At 45.6% G+C, this 16,751-nt stretch overlaps 1 pseudogene; it reads left to right on the top strand.

Moving 5' to 3' along the window:
• The first annotated feature begins 1,640 nt into the window (after positions 1-1,640).
• LOC123038338 (putative disease resistance protein RGA4) lies at positions 1,641-5,074 on the top strand (annotated as a pseudogene).
• Positions 5,075-16,751: the final 11,677 nt, after the last annotated feature.

Genomic DNA, 16,751 nt, shown 5'->3' on the forward strand with positions numbered 1-16,751 from the left:
ATGACTCCTTTGTTAAGAAACCAGAGGAAAATCTTCACTCATAGGGGAATTTTTAGCTTCCACAATTTCCTGTTATCTACAAGAACATCACAATGAACCATTGCATCATACATGGATTTGACCGAAAATTTGCCATTCTGATGCAAGTTCCATCGAAAAGTGTCAGGCTCATCTGACAGTTGAATGTCCTCCAGGCGAGTGAGTAATTCATTCCATGCTGTCAAACGAGTGCCTAAAAGATCCCTATGGAAAGAAATATCGGGGTTTTCCTGTCCTAATACTTGTTTGATCGTGACAAATTTATGTCTGACGATCCGGTACAAGCTCGGATATTGCACCATTAGTGGAGTGTTGCCTAGCCAGGTATCTTCCCAGAAACGAACCTGAGCACCGTCCCTAACCAAGAAGGTCCCAAATTGGAAGAAGAATTCCTTGGCCTTCATGACACCACTCCAAAAATGTGAATCCCCAGGTTTCCAATGAATTTGAGAAATGGCATTTTTAACATGTATGCGATTGTTCCTAGTAGTACTTTTCTTTGTTTTCACGCATGCAATATACTCTCCCCTTTCCTAAATATTTGTCTTTCTAGACATTTCAAAGAAGTAGAACATACGGATGTATGTAAACATATTTTAGAGTGTAGATTCACTCATTTTGCTTCGTATGTAGTCACTTATTAAAATCGACAAATGTTTGGGAACGGAGGGGGTACTTGTGATTGAGGATGCCGTATATATTCGTCTCGTTCCGTATTTGATTCATTCGTTTTCGTGACTGGGTCCAACCTGGGCGTTCTCGCCAAGGAGAAGCCAACAAAGCGAGATTGCTTGGTGGTTCCGCCCACAATTTGTATGTATGTGAAGGTTGACACTTTCCAGGAGATTGTCATTAGGTTCGTCCTCACATTCTCATCCATCCATTATTTCTCTCCTCCTGCTCTTACTGCTGCTGCTGCTGCTGAGCATTTGAAGGAGCCGCTCGTCGACGGCAAGCCACACCGATCCAGGTGAGCTTGAACCTTTACTTTCATCATTTCTTCCTCTGGGTTCCACTCATATCTTAGCTCTGAACAAACCAGCTTCCAAACAAGAAAAATCAAGGGAAATTTCAGCAAGCTATGTTAGCTCTGAACCACCAACCTATTTTAGCTCTCGACACACCAGTTTTCAAAGAATAAAATCCGAGGGAAATTTCAGTAAGCTGGGGCTGGGAAGGGAGAAGTATTTGCGGGCAAGCAGAACGCTCTGTCTTATGAAGGTGTGAGGAGTCAGAAGAAGATAATTCACTATTTACAACATGCAGTGTATATTTCAGGTCACGACATCCAGATATATTGAGTATATGTAGCATGCATTCCACGTACATGCATGATTTCTTGTCAAAGCACAAAATGTCTGCAAAAAATTGCAAAGACATATTGAAACTAAATGATTTTATTTGCACCTCAAGTTCCGGAGATCATTCATGATTTTTCTCCGAGACTAATGCCATGGGTGGAAACGGATCTCGACAAAATAATTACTACAATAGCCGGCTTGTTGTATATTCTGACTGCAACAATTACTTCCACAATCCTTATTCTGTCCACAGTTTGCTCACAGGACGAAGACAGATTCCATCTCCGCGCTCCTGGAACCATGAGCTTGTCTGCCGCCGGGATCATCAGTGCCATCAATGATTGTGTCAGTTTGTTTCTGTCGGCCAAATCTGCCATTTCATCTCTGCGCTCCCGATGGAGTGGCTCACAAGAGCAAAGTCTCCAGGATCATGTATTGCAATTACAGAGTGAGGTACAACATCTCTGTGACACTCTTCCTGCAATGTATCACCTCATTAATGGAGCAGAGTGGAGAAGCTATGAAGACCATGTGGCCAAGCTCCTTCCGAGTCTCAAGGATGCTGTGTCTGAGGCCGAGGACCTTATTGATGAGTTCAGATGGCATGAGATGAAGGTGCAAGTGGAGGGCAATGCAATCCAATCTCCTTTCATTGACTTCCTTGATAAGGTCATTCATGGCAACTTCAACAAGTTGAATGATGTCCAGTTGAGGTTGAATTACCTTTCGAGTGAGATGAAGGGTATGGGGCTTCGTGAAGTTACACATCGCTTTGCGAAATCAGTCAGGCCCGTGACCACCTCTTTGTTGTCAAAAGAAACAAAGATTTTTGGTCGTGAGAAGGAGGTGCAACAGGTATTGGGATTTATTAATGTACCCACACGTCCAAAACGCAAGAGAGCAACTAGTTCAATCAATGCATCAACAAGCACATCATCAAGCAGCCATGTTAATGGTGAACCAATAATATCGAGTCTTCCTGTTTTGGTGGTAGCCCGAATTGGTGGTGTTGGAAAGACCACTTTGGCCCAACATATCTGCAAGCATCAACGAGTGAAGTCGCACTTCGAGCTAATAATGTGGATTTGTGTCTCAGATGACTTCGATGAGAAGAGGTTAACTAAAGAAGCCATAGAATCATGTACTGGAAAGGAGGCTAAGATTGATAATTTGGATTCTCTTCAGCATGCTCTTTCTAACCACGTGAAAAATAAAAGGTTATTGATAGTCCTTGATGATGTGTGGGATGATGCTTTGAATCATAATGGGCGGAGTTGGGAGATGTTTTGTGCACCTTTTACGAGTGTCCAAGAGGGAAGTGCGATGTTAGTCACTACTAGATGCCCAAATGTTACCAAGGCGGTGCAAACAATGGAGCCTGTTATAGTTGAAGGTCTAAAGGACAATGTCTTTTGAATTTCTTCAAGTTATGTGCGTTTGGATCTGAGAGTTCTAGCAATGATCCGGAGTTAGAGTGTATTGGAAGAAGAATACTTCCTAAATTGAAGGGTTCTCCTTTGGCAGCCAGAACTCTAGGGCGGATGTTAAGGATGGACCATCAAGCATCGCATTGGAGTTCTATACTTGAGAGTTAACTGTGGGAGTTGAAACAAAAGGAAACCGAGATTTTGCCAGCCCTTCGGTTGAGCTACATGTATTTACCATTCTATTTGAAACAATGCTTTGCATTCTGTGCCGTGTATCCCAAAGATTACAAATTTGAGAAGGCATGCTTAGCTGAAATTTGGGTAGCAGAAGGCTTTGTGGAGCCTCAAGGTGGTGTTCCCATTCAAGATATTTGCTATCAGTATTTTGAAGACCTTGTGGCACGGTCCTTCTTTCAAAAGGTTAATGGTCGATATGTAATCCATGACTTATTGCATGACATGGCACAAAAAGTTTTAGAGCACGATTGCTTCATCTTACGAAATAAAATTGACTTTGATAAAGTTCCCCAGAATGTTCGCCATCTATACATACTCCCTAGCAGTGAATTTGATGATTCCAACTTGTTGAGACTATGCAAGTACACGAAGCTGCGCACCCTAATTTGCAAGTTTAATTTGAGGAGAAGTACATGCTTTGTAATGGACCACTGGTGTACTAAACTTACACGTATGCGTGTGATGTCTTGTGCTTTCACAAATGAATTACCAGATAGTATTGGTAATTGGAGGCATCTTCGGTACCTTGAAATCTCCAGAGCTTGTACTTTGAAGAGGATTCCTTCAACTTTCTGTTGGCTATATAATATGCAGATTTTATATGCCAAGAAATGCACCATAGAAAGCTTACCCGCTGACTTTGACAAGTTGACCAGTTTACAGAAATTTGAAGTAAAGGAACTAACAATTGATTCAGCCAATCAAGAGGGACGAGGAATTAGGTCAATAAAGCATCTGAATCAAATTCGTGAATACCTGATGATGAAAAATCTTGGCATCCTAAGTAAGGATCATGCAGCAGAAGCTGAACTGAAGAATAAGAAATGTCTTGATAGGTTGATATTGAATATGCGAGTTGCTTCCCGCTCTGCTGATTTTTATATCCACAACAATGATAAAGAAGTGCTTGAAGGTCTGCAACCTCCTACCAGCCTCAAGGGTCTCTTCGTCAAGAATTATCTCGGTGTCTCACTCCCAAGCTGGTTTCAACCACAAAAGTTGCCAAGTTTAACATCACTTAATTTTGATGGGTTTGTTGCGATGAAGAGCATATCATTTCCCATGACCTCACAGAGCATGAACCTAAATGAGATACATGCAATTGGTACTTTCTTGTCCTTGACAGACATAACCATTGATAAGGGTGAAAATATATCAAGCCTAGAAGATTTTTTGCTTCCAGATTATATACCAGCCATAAAAAAAATAAGAATTTCCAATTGCAAGATGCTAGAATCAATACCAGGTGAAGTGTTTGGGGATTTCCATTTCCTTGAAGAATTGTGGATAGCTGATTGTCCAAACATGCGCCTCCGGAGATTGGTTTCGCCATCCCTCAAAAAGCTTAGTTTGTGTCGTTCTAGTATCTTTTGCAATATTGACTGCTGCTCCCTCACCTCCTTTCATTGTCAATGCGAGTTTGCCACGTCCATACAACTACAAACGTGGAGTCTTCCATCTTTAAAAATGTTGAAAATTTGGTGCAGCTCGGTTACCTCTATTGGAGGCTCCCCTAGCCTTTCCGTTTCTACGGGCACTAGCAGCATTAGAGCATTCCCGTCCCTTACTATCCTACAATTTCAGTACTGTGATAAATTGTCAACCCTTCATGAGCTCCTAACAGAAGAATATATACCTGCTATTGAGGAAATTGAAATCATTGGGTGTAGGGAGTTAGTGTCGCTTCCAGTTGAAAGGTTTGTGAGTTCTCCTTGTATGAAACATCTGAAAGTTAATGGCTGCCCAAGTCTGAACTGGCACAAGGGGCAGGTGTTTCCATCATATCTCCAAAGTCTCCACTTAGAAAGATGTGGGGATATCTGTCCATATGTTCCCAGCTCCCTACGAAGCCTCACATCCCTTGTCTCACTGTGCATTCGTGGGTGCCCGGGTATAACATCCATTCCAGGTGACATTTGGAGCAGTAATCTTGCATCACTTGAGGAACTGAGTATTTATGAATGTCCGGACCTAGTTTCATTTGGTGGAGCAGAGGCAGTCACAAACATAGAGAAGGTTCACATATACAAATGTCCAAAGTTAAAGGAAGCGGACCAGATCAATAGATGACCAGCCAAGGTATTGTGCTTACACTTATTTCCCGTCCAGCTTTTACTTACATTTTATTCGGAATTTCCTATATCCTGGAAATAACTGATGCATTAGGCAGTAGCAATCCAACTTAAACTATTATCTGTAAAGTATGCTGGATTTACTTACTGATTTTTTCGAAACAAGGTTAAACCCCCCGGCCTCTACATCATCGATGCACACAACCATCTTGTTTCTGCTTGTTACTTCCGATGCTTAGTCCGTATAGAATCATGATCTGTTACTATTTCCGGAAAAAAAGTCTATGGAATCATGATCTGTTAATATTTCCTGAAAGAAATGTTTGAAATATTTACTTAATGTGACATTTGTAAAACTTGCTAACCTTGCATGCCAAGTTGGCTAAGACTTGTTTCTGTGCAACCTTTTCTTCTCTCTTGTTCGAAATTCCATATACGCCCGAAATAACTCATGTATTATATGCAGTAGCAAACTACCAATCCAAGTTAAATTGTTATCACTAAAGTACGCTGGCACCTACATGTATTGTAAAACTTGTTTCTTCTTGTTAGTTCCAATGTTTAGTTCATATATATAATCTTTGATCTGTTAATATTTCCATTCTTTGGACAAATTGTGTGCTGTCGTGTCATGAAACTCTCCCCTTTTTTTTATTTGCCACATAGGCTTTACTGACCTTGTTTTCTATTTTAATGACAGTGAAGCTATAGCTGCATTATTTGGGAAGTGGAAGACCCTAGGACAACGAGACTTCATGCCTTCCACTTCACCGTCTCTCCATTGAAATCATTATTTGGAAAGTGCATAGTAGCAACGCTCTTTTTGTTCAAGCGCTACTGCTAATTAGCAGCAACACTTCTATTTAAAAAGCGCTACTGGTAGGCTGTTGTGTATAAGGTTTTCCTTAGTAGTGATATGCCTTCCGCTTCACTGTCTCTCCATAGGAGCCTCTCCCTTTTAGCAGTTTTATTATCCCGTGAATTCCATCTGCAATCCCATAACTATTAGTTCTCAGTTTACACACTCGTAATCTTGTTGTAACTTATGAAAACGATGGAGAGTCACTTTACATCTCTAAGACATGTTGTATATATCTGTATGCATTTTAAGTGCTTTGGTGCATCTTAACTCTGGAATCCACATTGAAGAGTAAATTGGGATTAGTTTAAACAAAAGGCAGGCAGCTGAGCCCCTTTTCTGGCACAAGAGTCGGCCAGTCAACCTAGTAAGTGTATGAACAGTGAACACTTTTGGCATGTTAAAGATCTGGAATGTGTATTACGATGCATGCATGGATGGGCACTGCGTCGGCATCTTCATCTTGATTAGTTTGAACAATGAACTCTTTTGGCATTTGAGTTGTGCGCACGGGTAGATTCAAAATTTGAACTGCTAGAAAGATTATATATGTGCAAGTACTGTAAGACAGGTGGCAAGATGGCATGCCTGAAAGCAGTATAAGAGTATACCATCCGGCAATGTTCGTCAGTTTTGGGGTCATGAATTCTGTCTGTAGAAGTTGCCTGGCTGAGGTTTCACATCTGGGGGTAGAGTTGGGAGCTGCGTGGTATGGAATGTGTGTCAGTTCTTTGTGGTTATGACTGTAGAACTAAAGTAGTATGAGTTTGAATGTGACAATTTCCCTGTCTGCAGTGTTCTTGATGTGGTTTGCATCCATGATTTATCTGCGTATGCATCCCTCCTAGCTGGCAACACTGCAATTTCTGAGAGTGTGGTCGTGTGTGCAGGCATCCACATGATCAGTAGGCCTAAGTTTGAACCGGTCGTGTCTCTCCTGATTTCCTTCAGGAGTGTTACACTAGTATGCATGTCCAAGCTGGAGGCGTCCATGCGTCAGGTGGTTTTAACTTGTACTCCCTCCGTAAACTAATATAAGAGCGTTTAGATTACTATTTTAGTGATCTAAATGCTCTTATATTAGTTTACAGAGGGAGTAGTGTACACACACGTGCGCCTGCTCGAATAGAAATTCAAAACTTGTACGTATGTGTGATCGAGGGATGGGGTGTGCCATCACATAAGAGCTGTGGTGGATATTGGGCGTCAGGTTCATCCTCCATGTGTTCTAGTCTGCTAGCAGCAATGGTGCCGGTGTGGAGCGCCCGGACTGACTTAAGCGTTGCTGCCGTGTTTGCAGCATCGGCGATGATGACTGGCGCGGAGTGCTCTGGCGCTCCCGACCAGAAAACGAAGGTGAGTGAAATAAGCTGTGTTTTCGTTTTCCTCTGGACCTCCCACACTGGTTTAGGCCTTCTTTGGTTTGTAGGAATTTCATAGGATTTTTAAAGGATAGGATTTATAAAGGAAAATTTCCTTTGAAGTCTTTTGGTTCGTAGGAATGTATTCCTATTTCTATGTAGGATAGGAATCAATTCTTCACATTTTGAAAGAAAAAAAACATTAGCTAAGACTCAATGAAAAAATTCCTATCCTATGCATCAAATGACATCTCTTTCTCTATAAGAATTAAGATGCATGTCATCTCACTTCCTATAATTTTCCTATTCCTATAACATTCTTATCCTATGAACCAAAGGAGGCCTTAACTTGGTCGTCCCAATCACAGCCGGAGGTGCTCCTCCTGCGGCTGGGCGGACGCAGACATGACTGCTGCTTTGGGCTTTGGGTGGCGGCTGATGGATTGGCAGGGGAACGGCAAAGGATATTTATTCCAGTTGGGTGGCCTTTAGCTCGACCCGTCGCCCGCAGTGGAAAAGGTCGGCCCAGAACAGTTTCCGGGCCGTCGGGCTATGTCCTGTACCACGACGTCCGTCCGTTTGTAACAGGAGTTAATACGCCAGCTGTCCTTCTATATACTCCCTCACGTTCCTTAATGTAACGTGTAGTACTATTAGTTTCTCAAAAAGTCAACCATTCTCTATGTTTGACCAACTTTATAGCAAAATCTATAAAGATTTACAATATTGAATATTTAAAATATTGAAATATATATATTTCATGCTGAATCTAGTGATAATGATTTGGTATTCTAGACATTGATATTTTTGTCTAAAAACTTACTCAAAGTTAGAGAAGTTTGACTTTTTGGAAAAAATTATACACCTTATATTTAGGAACGGAGAGAGTACGTCGCATATACGCGAGCGAGGTTCGACGGGAAATACCAGCCCTGGACAACACTCCTAGCTTCCTGATCAGCAGCCTTTTGGCTGACTGCTCGGCGAACGCCTTTGTTTAATAAAGCTCTCAAATTTTTCCCCGCAAAAAAAAAAAACCATCCCGATGTGAATGGATGCGTGAGATTTCGGGTTCAGCTATGCTCGGGATCAGATACGAATTTTCGAAATGAGGGACGCACCACTTTGGTGCGAGTCCAGAGAGGGATTTTTTTTGTTGTAATCTTACCTAGTCTGAATAACGAGCAGGCAGGCAGTTGGTTCCGGGTTTCAAAAGAAATATTTACTAGTTTGATGTAGCAGATTTGTATGAGCCAGATTGCGCCTTGGATGATTGTTCAGTCTGCAACAAATTCAAACTAAACTCCTTAGTAAGTGTATGAACAATGAACATGAAGATCGTCAACAGCCCCGTCCCTCCTCCCGTTCCTCCCCCGTGCGGCGGCGCCACCCTGCACCGGGGAGCCCCCGCCCTCCTCCTACAGCCTCGCCCCTCCTCCGCTCCCCTCCGCCGCCGTCGCCCGGGGCATCACAGGGCAAAGCCCTTGTGGCGTGGCGGCGGCGGCAGTTTCTCCTCGGATCTCGATCTGGTTGGGAGGCGGCGCTCCTCTCCAGCCAGATCGGCGGCGACATGGAAGTGGTGCGGCGGCGGCGGGGAAGGACGGCACCAGCAACGGCGGATCTGGCCTTGACTCATGACGGGCTAATTCGTTGTGCTACCGATCTCAATCGCCGTCGGCGGGGCACTGCTCCTAGACTTGATCTGCAACACGAGGATGTCTGGGGCGCCGGCCCTAGGCTTGGTGGTGGTGGCCTTCTTCTTCATCGGAGTTGGTCGGCCGGCTGGCTGTGCTCGCATGGTCATGCAGTGACCGGCGGCTTGGCCGGTCGGCGGCGACGGAACTTGGCCGGTGGCAGCGGCAAAGTTCTGTTTGGATCCCAGGGTGGCGGCCCTGGAGGGTGGAGGCCGGTGAAGCTCGGGCTTCCCGCGGCGGCATGGTGTGGTGCAGTCCCTGTCCAAGGTGGATCTGTGACGGCGATCTGCTATGGATTGGTTCGGATCAGAGATGGCGACGAGCGCGCGGGATCCTTCTTGGCGGCTCTCGCGGCTTGGCGAGGTGGGGTGGGAGCCCTCCTCCTAGGCTCCGGTGGTGGCACACTCAGGCAGTGGCCGGTGCGCCAGGGGTCCCACGGTGGCACTGTTGCTGCGGTTGGTTCGGATCTAGGCGGCTGGATCTGGGGCTTTGAAGGCGGTCGAGACGGTGCACAGGTTGTTGGGTGGATTTCTTGGGACGGATCCGGGTGAAAACCTGATCTTCGGTCGATGTCCGGAGACGGTGATGATGATGCCCTTATCATCGTTTCCTTCATGAAGGCATCATCGAGGTGAAGCTCCCAACTGCACTCAATACCTCCGGGGGAAACCCTAGATCAGCTGATCAGATGTTGGCGGCAATCATGTGTCGTAACCCCCTTGGGGGTGGCATTCTTGGAGGTGCACTCGGCTTCGCGGGACAAGCGGACGGCTTCTTTAGTGGAGCGGTGCTTCATCCATACATTGATGGCGAGGGATCTGGACAGCATGGCGCAGTGCAGACTCAGAGTTCGATATGGGAGGATGGACTCGCACAGGAGGACGGCGCTGTCTGGCGTCGTGGTGGCGTCGGTGGCTGAGAGACCCGGCACGGTAGATGCAACAGTACAGCTCTGGAGATGGACTCATGGCAGGTGGCTGCGGCGGCCCCATACCCGGCAGGCGTCCTGGTTGAGTAGTGCGTCGGACTGGTAGGTGCCCCATACCAGGCAGGCGTCCTGGTTGGGACCTCAGGTCTTGGATGTTTAGGTTTGGCTGCGATGTCTGTTTGGTATTAGGCCCAGACTATCAGCGCCCCTTCATCAACTGGATAGGTGTAGCGAGAGTTGTTGCTTAGACGGTGGCTTCAGTCTTACTGTTTATGACTTTGTTAGGTCTTGTCAGAATAATTAATAAAGTGGGCGCATGCATCGCCCAGGTGCAGAGGCCGGGGGTCATCCTCCTTTTCGGAAAAAAATGAACAATGAACACTTTTTGCATGTTAAAGGTCTGGAATGTGTTTTACCATGCATGGATGGGCACTGCGTCTGCATCTTCATCTTGAACTCTTTTGGCATTTGAGTTGTACTACTTCGTAGGGTGTGGTCTGGAACTGGTTGATGCAACTCATTGATTGATTCATCACTATTTTGGTGTATTCCTTTCTGTTCTAGGATTTCTTGTCTTCGACTCTCACTAGAATGATGCTGTAGCGTTTACAATATGTTTTCCTCACAACTTGGTTGACACAGAAAGAAAGAAAGAAAGAAAGAAGAACACAGAGCTGAGATGGCTATTGTACAAGATGCCAACAGCTATTACATGAGATATTTTCTAATAGACAATTGAAAGTGCCAGAATATTATATCTAGCTTCAGTATTGACTCTGAAGAACTGATAATACAAAAACACAGCAGTTGGAAATGATTTGCAGCGGTAGGGTAATAACCAAACCAATAAAAACTGACCATACAAGTAATGTACCTAATAAGTGAAGTAAGAGTGATGGTCTGGTGGTGAAATTAAGAAGCAGAGGATGCTACTCTGCTCCAATAAAAACTGACAATACACTGCACCTCAAAACTGACTGAACCTGCTCATTGTCCATAGGACTAATCTCGATATTCAACACTGACACTCTTGTGACCTGGAGATTCATCTTAATTTGTGCAGCACCATACTTAAATAATCATCGGAGGCATCTTATTTCCTCACTTCTGAAACTTGGAAACAATCGCAAGGTAAAACAAACAAACACAAAAGAGCAGTCTGAAGAGTCTGAACCCTGCAAGCCAAATTGTTGTCCTCACTCCTGAACCCCAAAATCTGTCTTGGAAAAAATGTGCAGTAAGCAGTGTCTTGGCACCAGGTCCTCAACCCATTCTAAGCTCCAGCAGCGCATGCATACACTGTATTAGTGAGTTAAGTAAGGTACACTACCTTAGCTTTGCTCTGCTGTACACTGCAATTCCTTTCGAAATAACCAAACAATAATTCCAGAGTAGAGATGCACCAAAACACACAAATGCATACATATACAACATGCCTTACAGATGCACCGTGAGTGCAGTGAGAGTCATGCTCTGCTGGTGAAAAAAAGCGAAGGATGCTACTGCAATGGCAACAGAAAACGACACCTTACTTCCTTATGATAATCAAAGGCATCAAATGCTTGCTTAACAACTCGTAGCTCGCGAGCATAACGAGCGCTCGATAGTTCTACTCGTTAAGCTCGTAGCTCGCTTCTTAATGAACAGAGCCAATCATTGATTTCAGCTCATTAAGCTTAACGAGCCAACGAGTTTCACGAGTAGCTCGTTAGTAACAACACAATACATTTTTTCATCTTACGAGATAAACTTTTTATAACACCTCAGCTCATCTATTCAATCTAATTGACATAGGAGGCAACAAACTAGTGCATTTTTGTAGTCACCATATTTCATCTTAAAAACCACACCTACACACTCATCCTGCAGCAATGCTACACTCACGGGCTAAATACGGAGCTTTTACGGAGTGACTCTGAGTTGACAGGAGCTGATTGGATTAAGGGGGGAGATTGGGCCCCACCCACCTGAAAATCGGGGGGGGGGGGGCAGGTTAAGTTATATGGAAGCAGCACGTAAAATCCTGTAAACACCCCGTGCGTTTAGCATTTTTGCTCATCCTGTAGACCGTAACACATTATAATCTGTTAACAAGAGCTCACGAGCTTAAAGAGCTTTAAACGAACCGAGCCGGGCACGGTTTTCAGCTCGTTAAACTTAACGAGCTAAACGAGCCGAATCTTAACGAGCACGAGCCTAACGAGTACGAGCTTAACGAGCCGAGCAGCTCCTTAATCCACCCCTAGCCACCGATTTGGCTGGTAATGTAATGTACCATCTCGACACCCTACCCCTCAGATCTGCCTGTCCAAGCTAACCTTGATCATCAACAGGGAGGCAGGTGCATGTATGGTTGGTAGACAAACATATTCCAGAGTTGGTTTTATGCATACTATAACTACTTGCTTGCAGCAAGCTGGTGCAGGAAGCATCATTGATGGAGAAAAACATTAGAAAGATAAAGATCAAAGTTGCACTGGGCCGGTTCGCGTATGTACCTAATGCAGCACACAGTGTGTCTTCCTTGGTTGTCGAGGTCATTCTACGCAGCAGCGGTCCATTTTATGTTTAGTAGGTTGTTTCAGGCGGAGTCATGTAAAAAAGAGACGCAATACAATGTTGCGGGATGACCAAGAAAACTACTCCATTTTCTGAGCATGATCCACCGGCTGAGAACAACTAATTGTTGTGATTACGAGCGTTTCACACACCCAATATGGTGTTGTAGGACGACGAAGAGATCCACTCATTTGTGAGTGCGATCCGACAACGACTGAGAATGTCAAAACTGTGATGATGTGTATGTGGCTTGGTTTTACAATGGATATATGATGGTAAATGTCTCCTGTTATTTTTTGTATATTAACTCATTACCATTCATTTATTGGTATGCATTACCAGATTGAATGGACAATATCTATAGACTGGGCAATTAATTCATTTGGATATAAATAAAGACTATGCATACTATTGTGTGTTCCAAAGAATAATTTCACTCATTCATTTCCTTTGGTTCTATGCATCACCATATTTAACAAATATTGTAGTATCTATATTTAGGATTATTTATCCATATGGATACAAGAAACATTAACGTGGTTTTTTCTTGGAAATAAAAAAGTATTTTTCATTTCCTTTAGTTTGTAGATATACATCGCCGCTTTGGATGAGTAGTACTACATTAATAGGACAATTGATTAGCATGTTGAGGGCATCTATAGGCCTAAAAAGTGTCTCGTATATGACGTCTTTGTTGGAGGAATATCTTTAGGCACTGAATATAGTTGTATGTGCAATATAAAAGGAGGATAAACCAACAAAGGTGGCACACATAAATTCTTTTGCGCATTCAGAAGATGGAGATGAGAAGTGCCACCCTATGCTTCCTCATCATACTTGTGTTACTTGGAAGTTGTACTCACGCAGGTTATATGTCTTTCTCCCTTCACGTTCTAGATATGGAAACTAAATTGATATTCTCTAAGAACGCTGATGGTTATTAAGAATATGTGACAATAATCCTACATGGTTATTTTTTGTTGCAGAGAACTGCAACTCTCATGAAATTACAATTGATGCATGCGTGAAGCCAATTTGTAAGTTGGTATGTCTCGCTTCCTATAGGAAGCATTTGAGGGAGTATGATTGCACGGGCAACCCACCGGTTATTTGTGTTTGCTATGTATGCGATGATTAGGCTTTGTAAGATGAATGTCCTGAGGGTCATCAGATATGCTACATAATAAATTCGGACCCTGGAAATGCCATCTTTGCCATCGCCCTCTCCATGTCCACCTTGTTTAGTGGAATAATTCTTCTGCTAGTAATTTTGAATTGTGCGACTCTCGTCATGTGCGTCCAGATCTACCAACAATAGATAAGCTCACTATATATGTTAATTCGTGTGAGAAATAATGCTTAAAGCTTTAGGATATCTTACTAGTTTCATGAATATGTGTGCCTCTTCTAACCTTTCTCTTCTCAGAAAACTAATGTACCTATCAATCCCTTCAAACAATATACGGTAAGAGAATGATCAATTAATCCCTTGCCAAGAAGTGCTCGGTAGAGCAATTTCTTGTTTGTAAAAACAGGGATTGCCCATGTGAATCAAAGTAGTGCTGAGATGTGCTTCTTCCACAAGCTTCACAATCATCCAGAAATGCAAGTGGTATATGTGTGGATGCATCCGATGTAAAACTCCCCAGATCCATATATATCCATATGTTCATTTGGGAGAACTTGTGCGGTGGTCAGGATCAACAACATCTGCTCTTGTGTCTTTTTCACGAATACACAAAGATTGCGTATCAGAGAAGAGTACAAAGAGAACATTACAAAGGAAAGGGAGGGGAGGAACACCACACCAGAATGTGGGAAAAAAGAACATAAACAACACAACCCTAAACTAGGCTAGCTTGAACTCCAAACAACAAAGGTGAGGAGACGAGGCTCAGGACACCAAGGCCGCGTCACGACCAACGCGACACACTCACATCACGTGGATATGACTCAAGAGCCGACCGAATCAACGTACCCCCACCATAAACGCCTAGAAGAGTCGGTGAGTGGGTTGTAGGACACGGCCGGGCCTAAGAAAGGAGCATGGAGGAAGAGTCAACGATGTCGTACATTGCACCCTGCATGCCCATGCCCGGAGAAGTAGCCCACACCAAGCACGACATCCAACATCACACGATCCAACACCAGGGACGCCGCGAGCAACCAAGACAGTGCCATAAAGAAGGGAACGACATCATGACAGCATCACCGTCCGACACGGGGCCGGATCTAGAGTTTCCCCTGATGCTCGAAGATGGGCATGGAGAAGGCCATGCCAGCGCCTTCAAGAAGGGTATGACACCCACAGGTGTCGCCGTTGCCAGCACGAGTGCAGGGATTTCGCCCCGACCTGTGATCGAACATTCCCAAAGCCGTGGGATCAAGATTCGGAGATGTGAAAGTCAGAACACTGGCTGGAGTTGCTACTGTAGGGAGGCAAGATCCACCCGTCGTTGATGAAGGAGACACCGGGCGCCCCGGTCACACTACCAACCAAACTCTGCTGCTCACACATGAGCCGTCACCAACCACCCAGAACCGCTGGCACGAGCCTAAGCCACCGGGAGAGGCAGTCGCCGGTGGGCCTGGTTGCAGCAAATGCGGCGGACGTTAGGGTCCGGTCGAGTAGTAGAAGCAGCCGGAGATTGGGTTTGGGGGGGGGCTGGAGGAGGTGGTTCTCCACCACCACGAGCGGGAGCAGGGGAAGGGACACCATCACCAGGGCGCTGGGAAGAGGTGGACCATAGGCTGGAGCAGCACTCGTAGCGCAGCTCGCGAGAGACACGGTGGCACCACAAGATCCGGGGGGGGGGGCAAGAGCAGCAGAGACGTCACCGGGGCGCATGAGAGGAGGACCGTCGGCGGAGTAGTGGAGACGTCACCGGGGCGCGGGGGAGGAGGACAGTTGGCGGAGCAGCACCGCAGTGCAGCTGTTAAGAGGCACGACCTCCACTAGATCCAGCGCGGGGAGGACGAGGCAAGGAGAGACCCTAGCACAAGAGGGAAAATCCCGCCTCCGTCGGCCGCCGTAGGCTTTGCCCGGCGGCGGCGAGGGAAGGTGGCGAAGGGTGGTGGTCGAGGCGGCGGCGGCTAGGGTTTCCGCCCGAGTCGCCTCCAGGGAGACAACGCGGGGGGCGCTAGGGAAGGGGGGATTATAGCCAAGCATTATTAGTCTATTATTACTTACTACTCCCTCTGTCCCATAATATAAGACATTTTTTGCCACTACTAATAGGCAGGGTGACACATGGATGAATCTACCAGTCATTCATCAGCCCCCTTGTTGTCTTGTACTGAACCATAAGCCATAGATTTTTTTTAGAAAAGGAGGATGACCCCCGGCCTCTGCATCTGGGCGATGCATACGGCCACTTTATTAATTATTCTCACAAGATCTTACAAAATCAATACAACAGTAAGACTAAACCCGCCGTCTAAGCAACAAACTGTCGCTACACCTATCCAGTTGATGAATGGGCGCAGATAGCCTGGGCCTAATAGCAAATAGACATCACGGCCAAGCCTAACATCTAAGACCTGAGACCCCAACCTAGCCACTTGCCGGGTCTGGGGCACACACTGGTCCGGCGTGTTCTCATAGGCCGCCGCCGCCAACTGCCACTGCTCCATCTTCAGAACGGTACTGATCCATCAACCTTGGTCGGTCCAGCTATCGTCGACGCCACCACGGCGCCCAACGGCACCTCCTCCCTGCGCGCAAACAGCTGAACACGGCGTGGTCGCCACTGATACACCTCAGCGCCATGCTGCCAAGTATCACCAGCCGACACAGCTTGAAGTCCTTGGAAGATCTGTCATGCGTAGCACCTGCCGACCAGGCATGACCTAGCGTAGCACCTGTCGATCAGGCATGACTTGACATCTCCACCGAAGCTTCGTGCAAGACGAAGCCGCTCCACCTCCTGCCTCTGACTTCCAGCGCTGCTCCACAAACGATGCTCCCAAGAGAGAAACGACACCGCAGTGCCGCCATCGTCCGATATGGAACACCACATCCCAAGGTTTCCCCTGGAGCAGCACGAGTGGGTCGACAGTAGTTACACAACGATGCCTTCATCAAGGTAACGACGTAGAACGCGGCCATCGCCTGCCGTCGGCTCGGTCTTCACCGGCAACCATGTCTCCCCAACTCACAGCCGGGACTAGATGATGGATCTCGAGATCCAATCACCAAGCTTCTGGCCGGCCACCGCCGACGAAGAAGATGACCACCACCACTGGCTACACCAGTCAGAACAGATCTGCCATGG

Source organism: Triticum aestivum, chromosome 2A, assembly GCF_018294505.1.
Source record: "Triticum aestivum cultivar Chinese Spring chromosome 2A, IWGSC CS RefSeq v2.1, whole genome shotgun sequence".
NCBI classification, from domain to species: Eukaryota; Viridiplantae; Streptophyta; class Magnoliopsida; order Poales; family Poaceae; genus Triticum; species Triticum aestivum.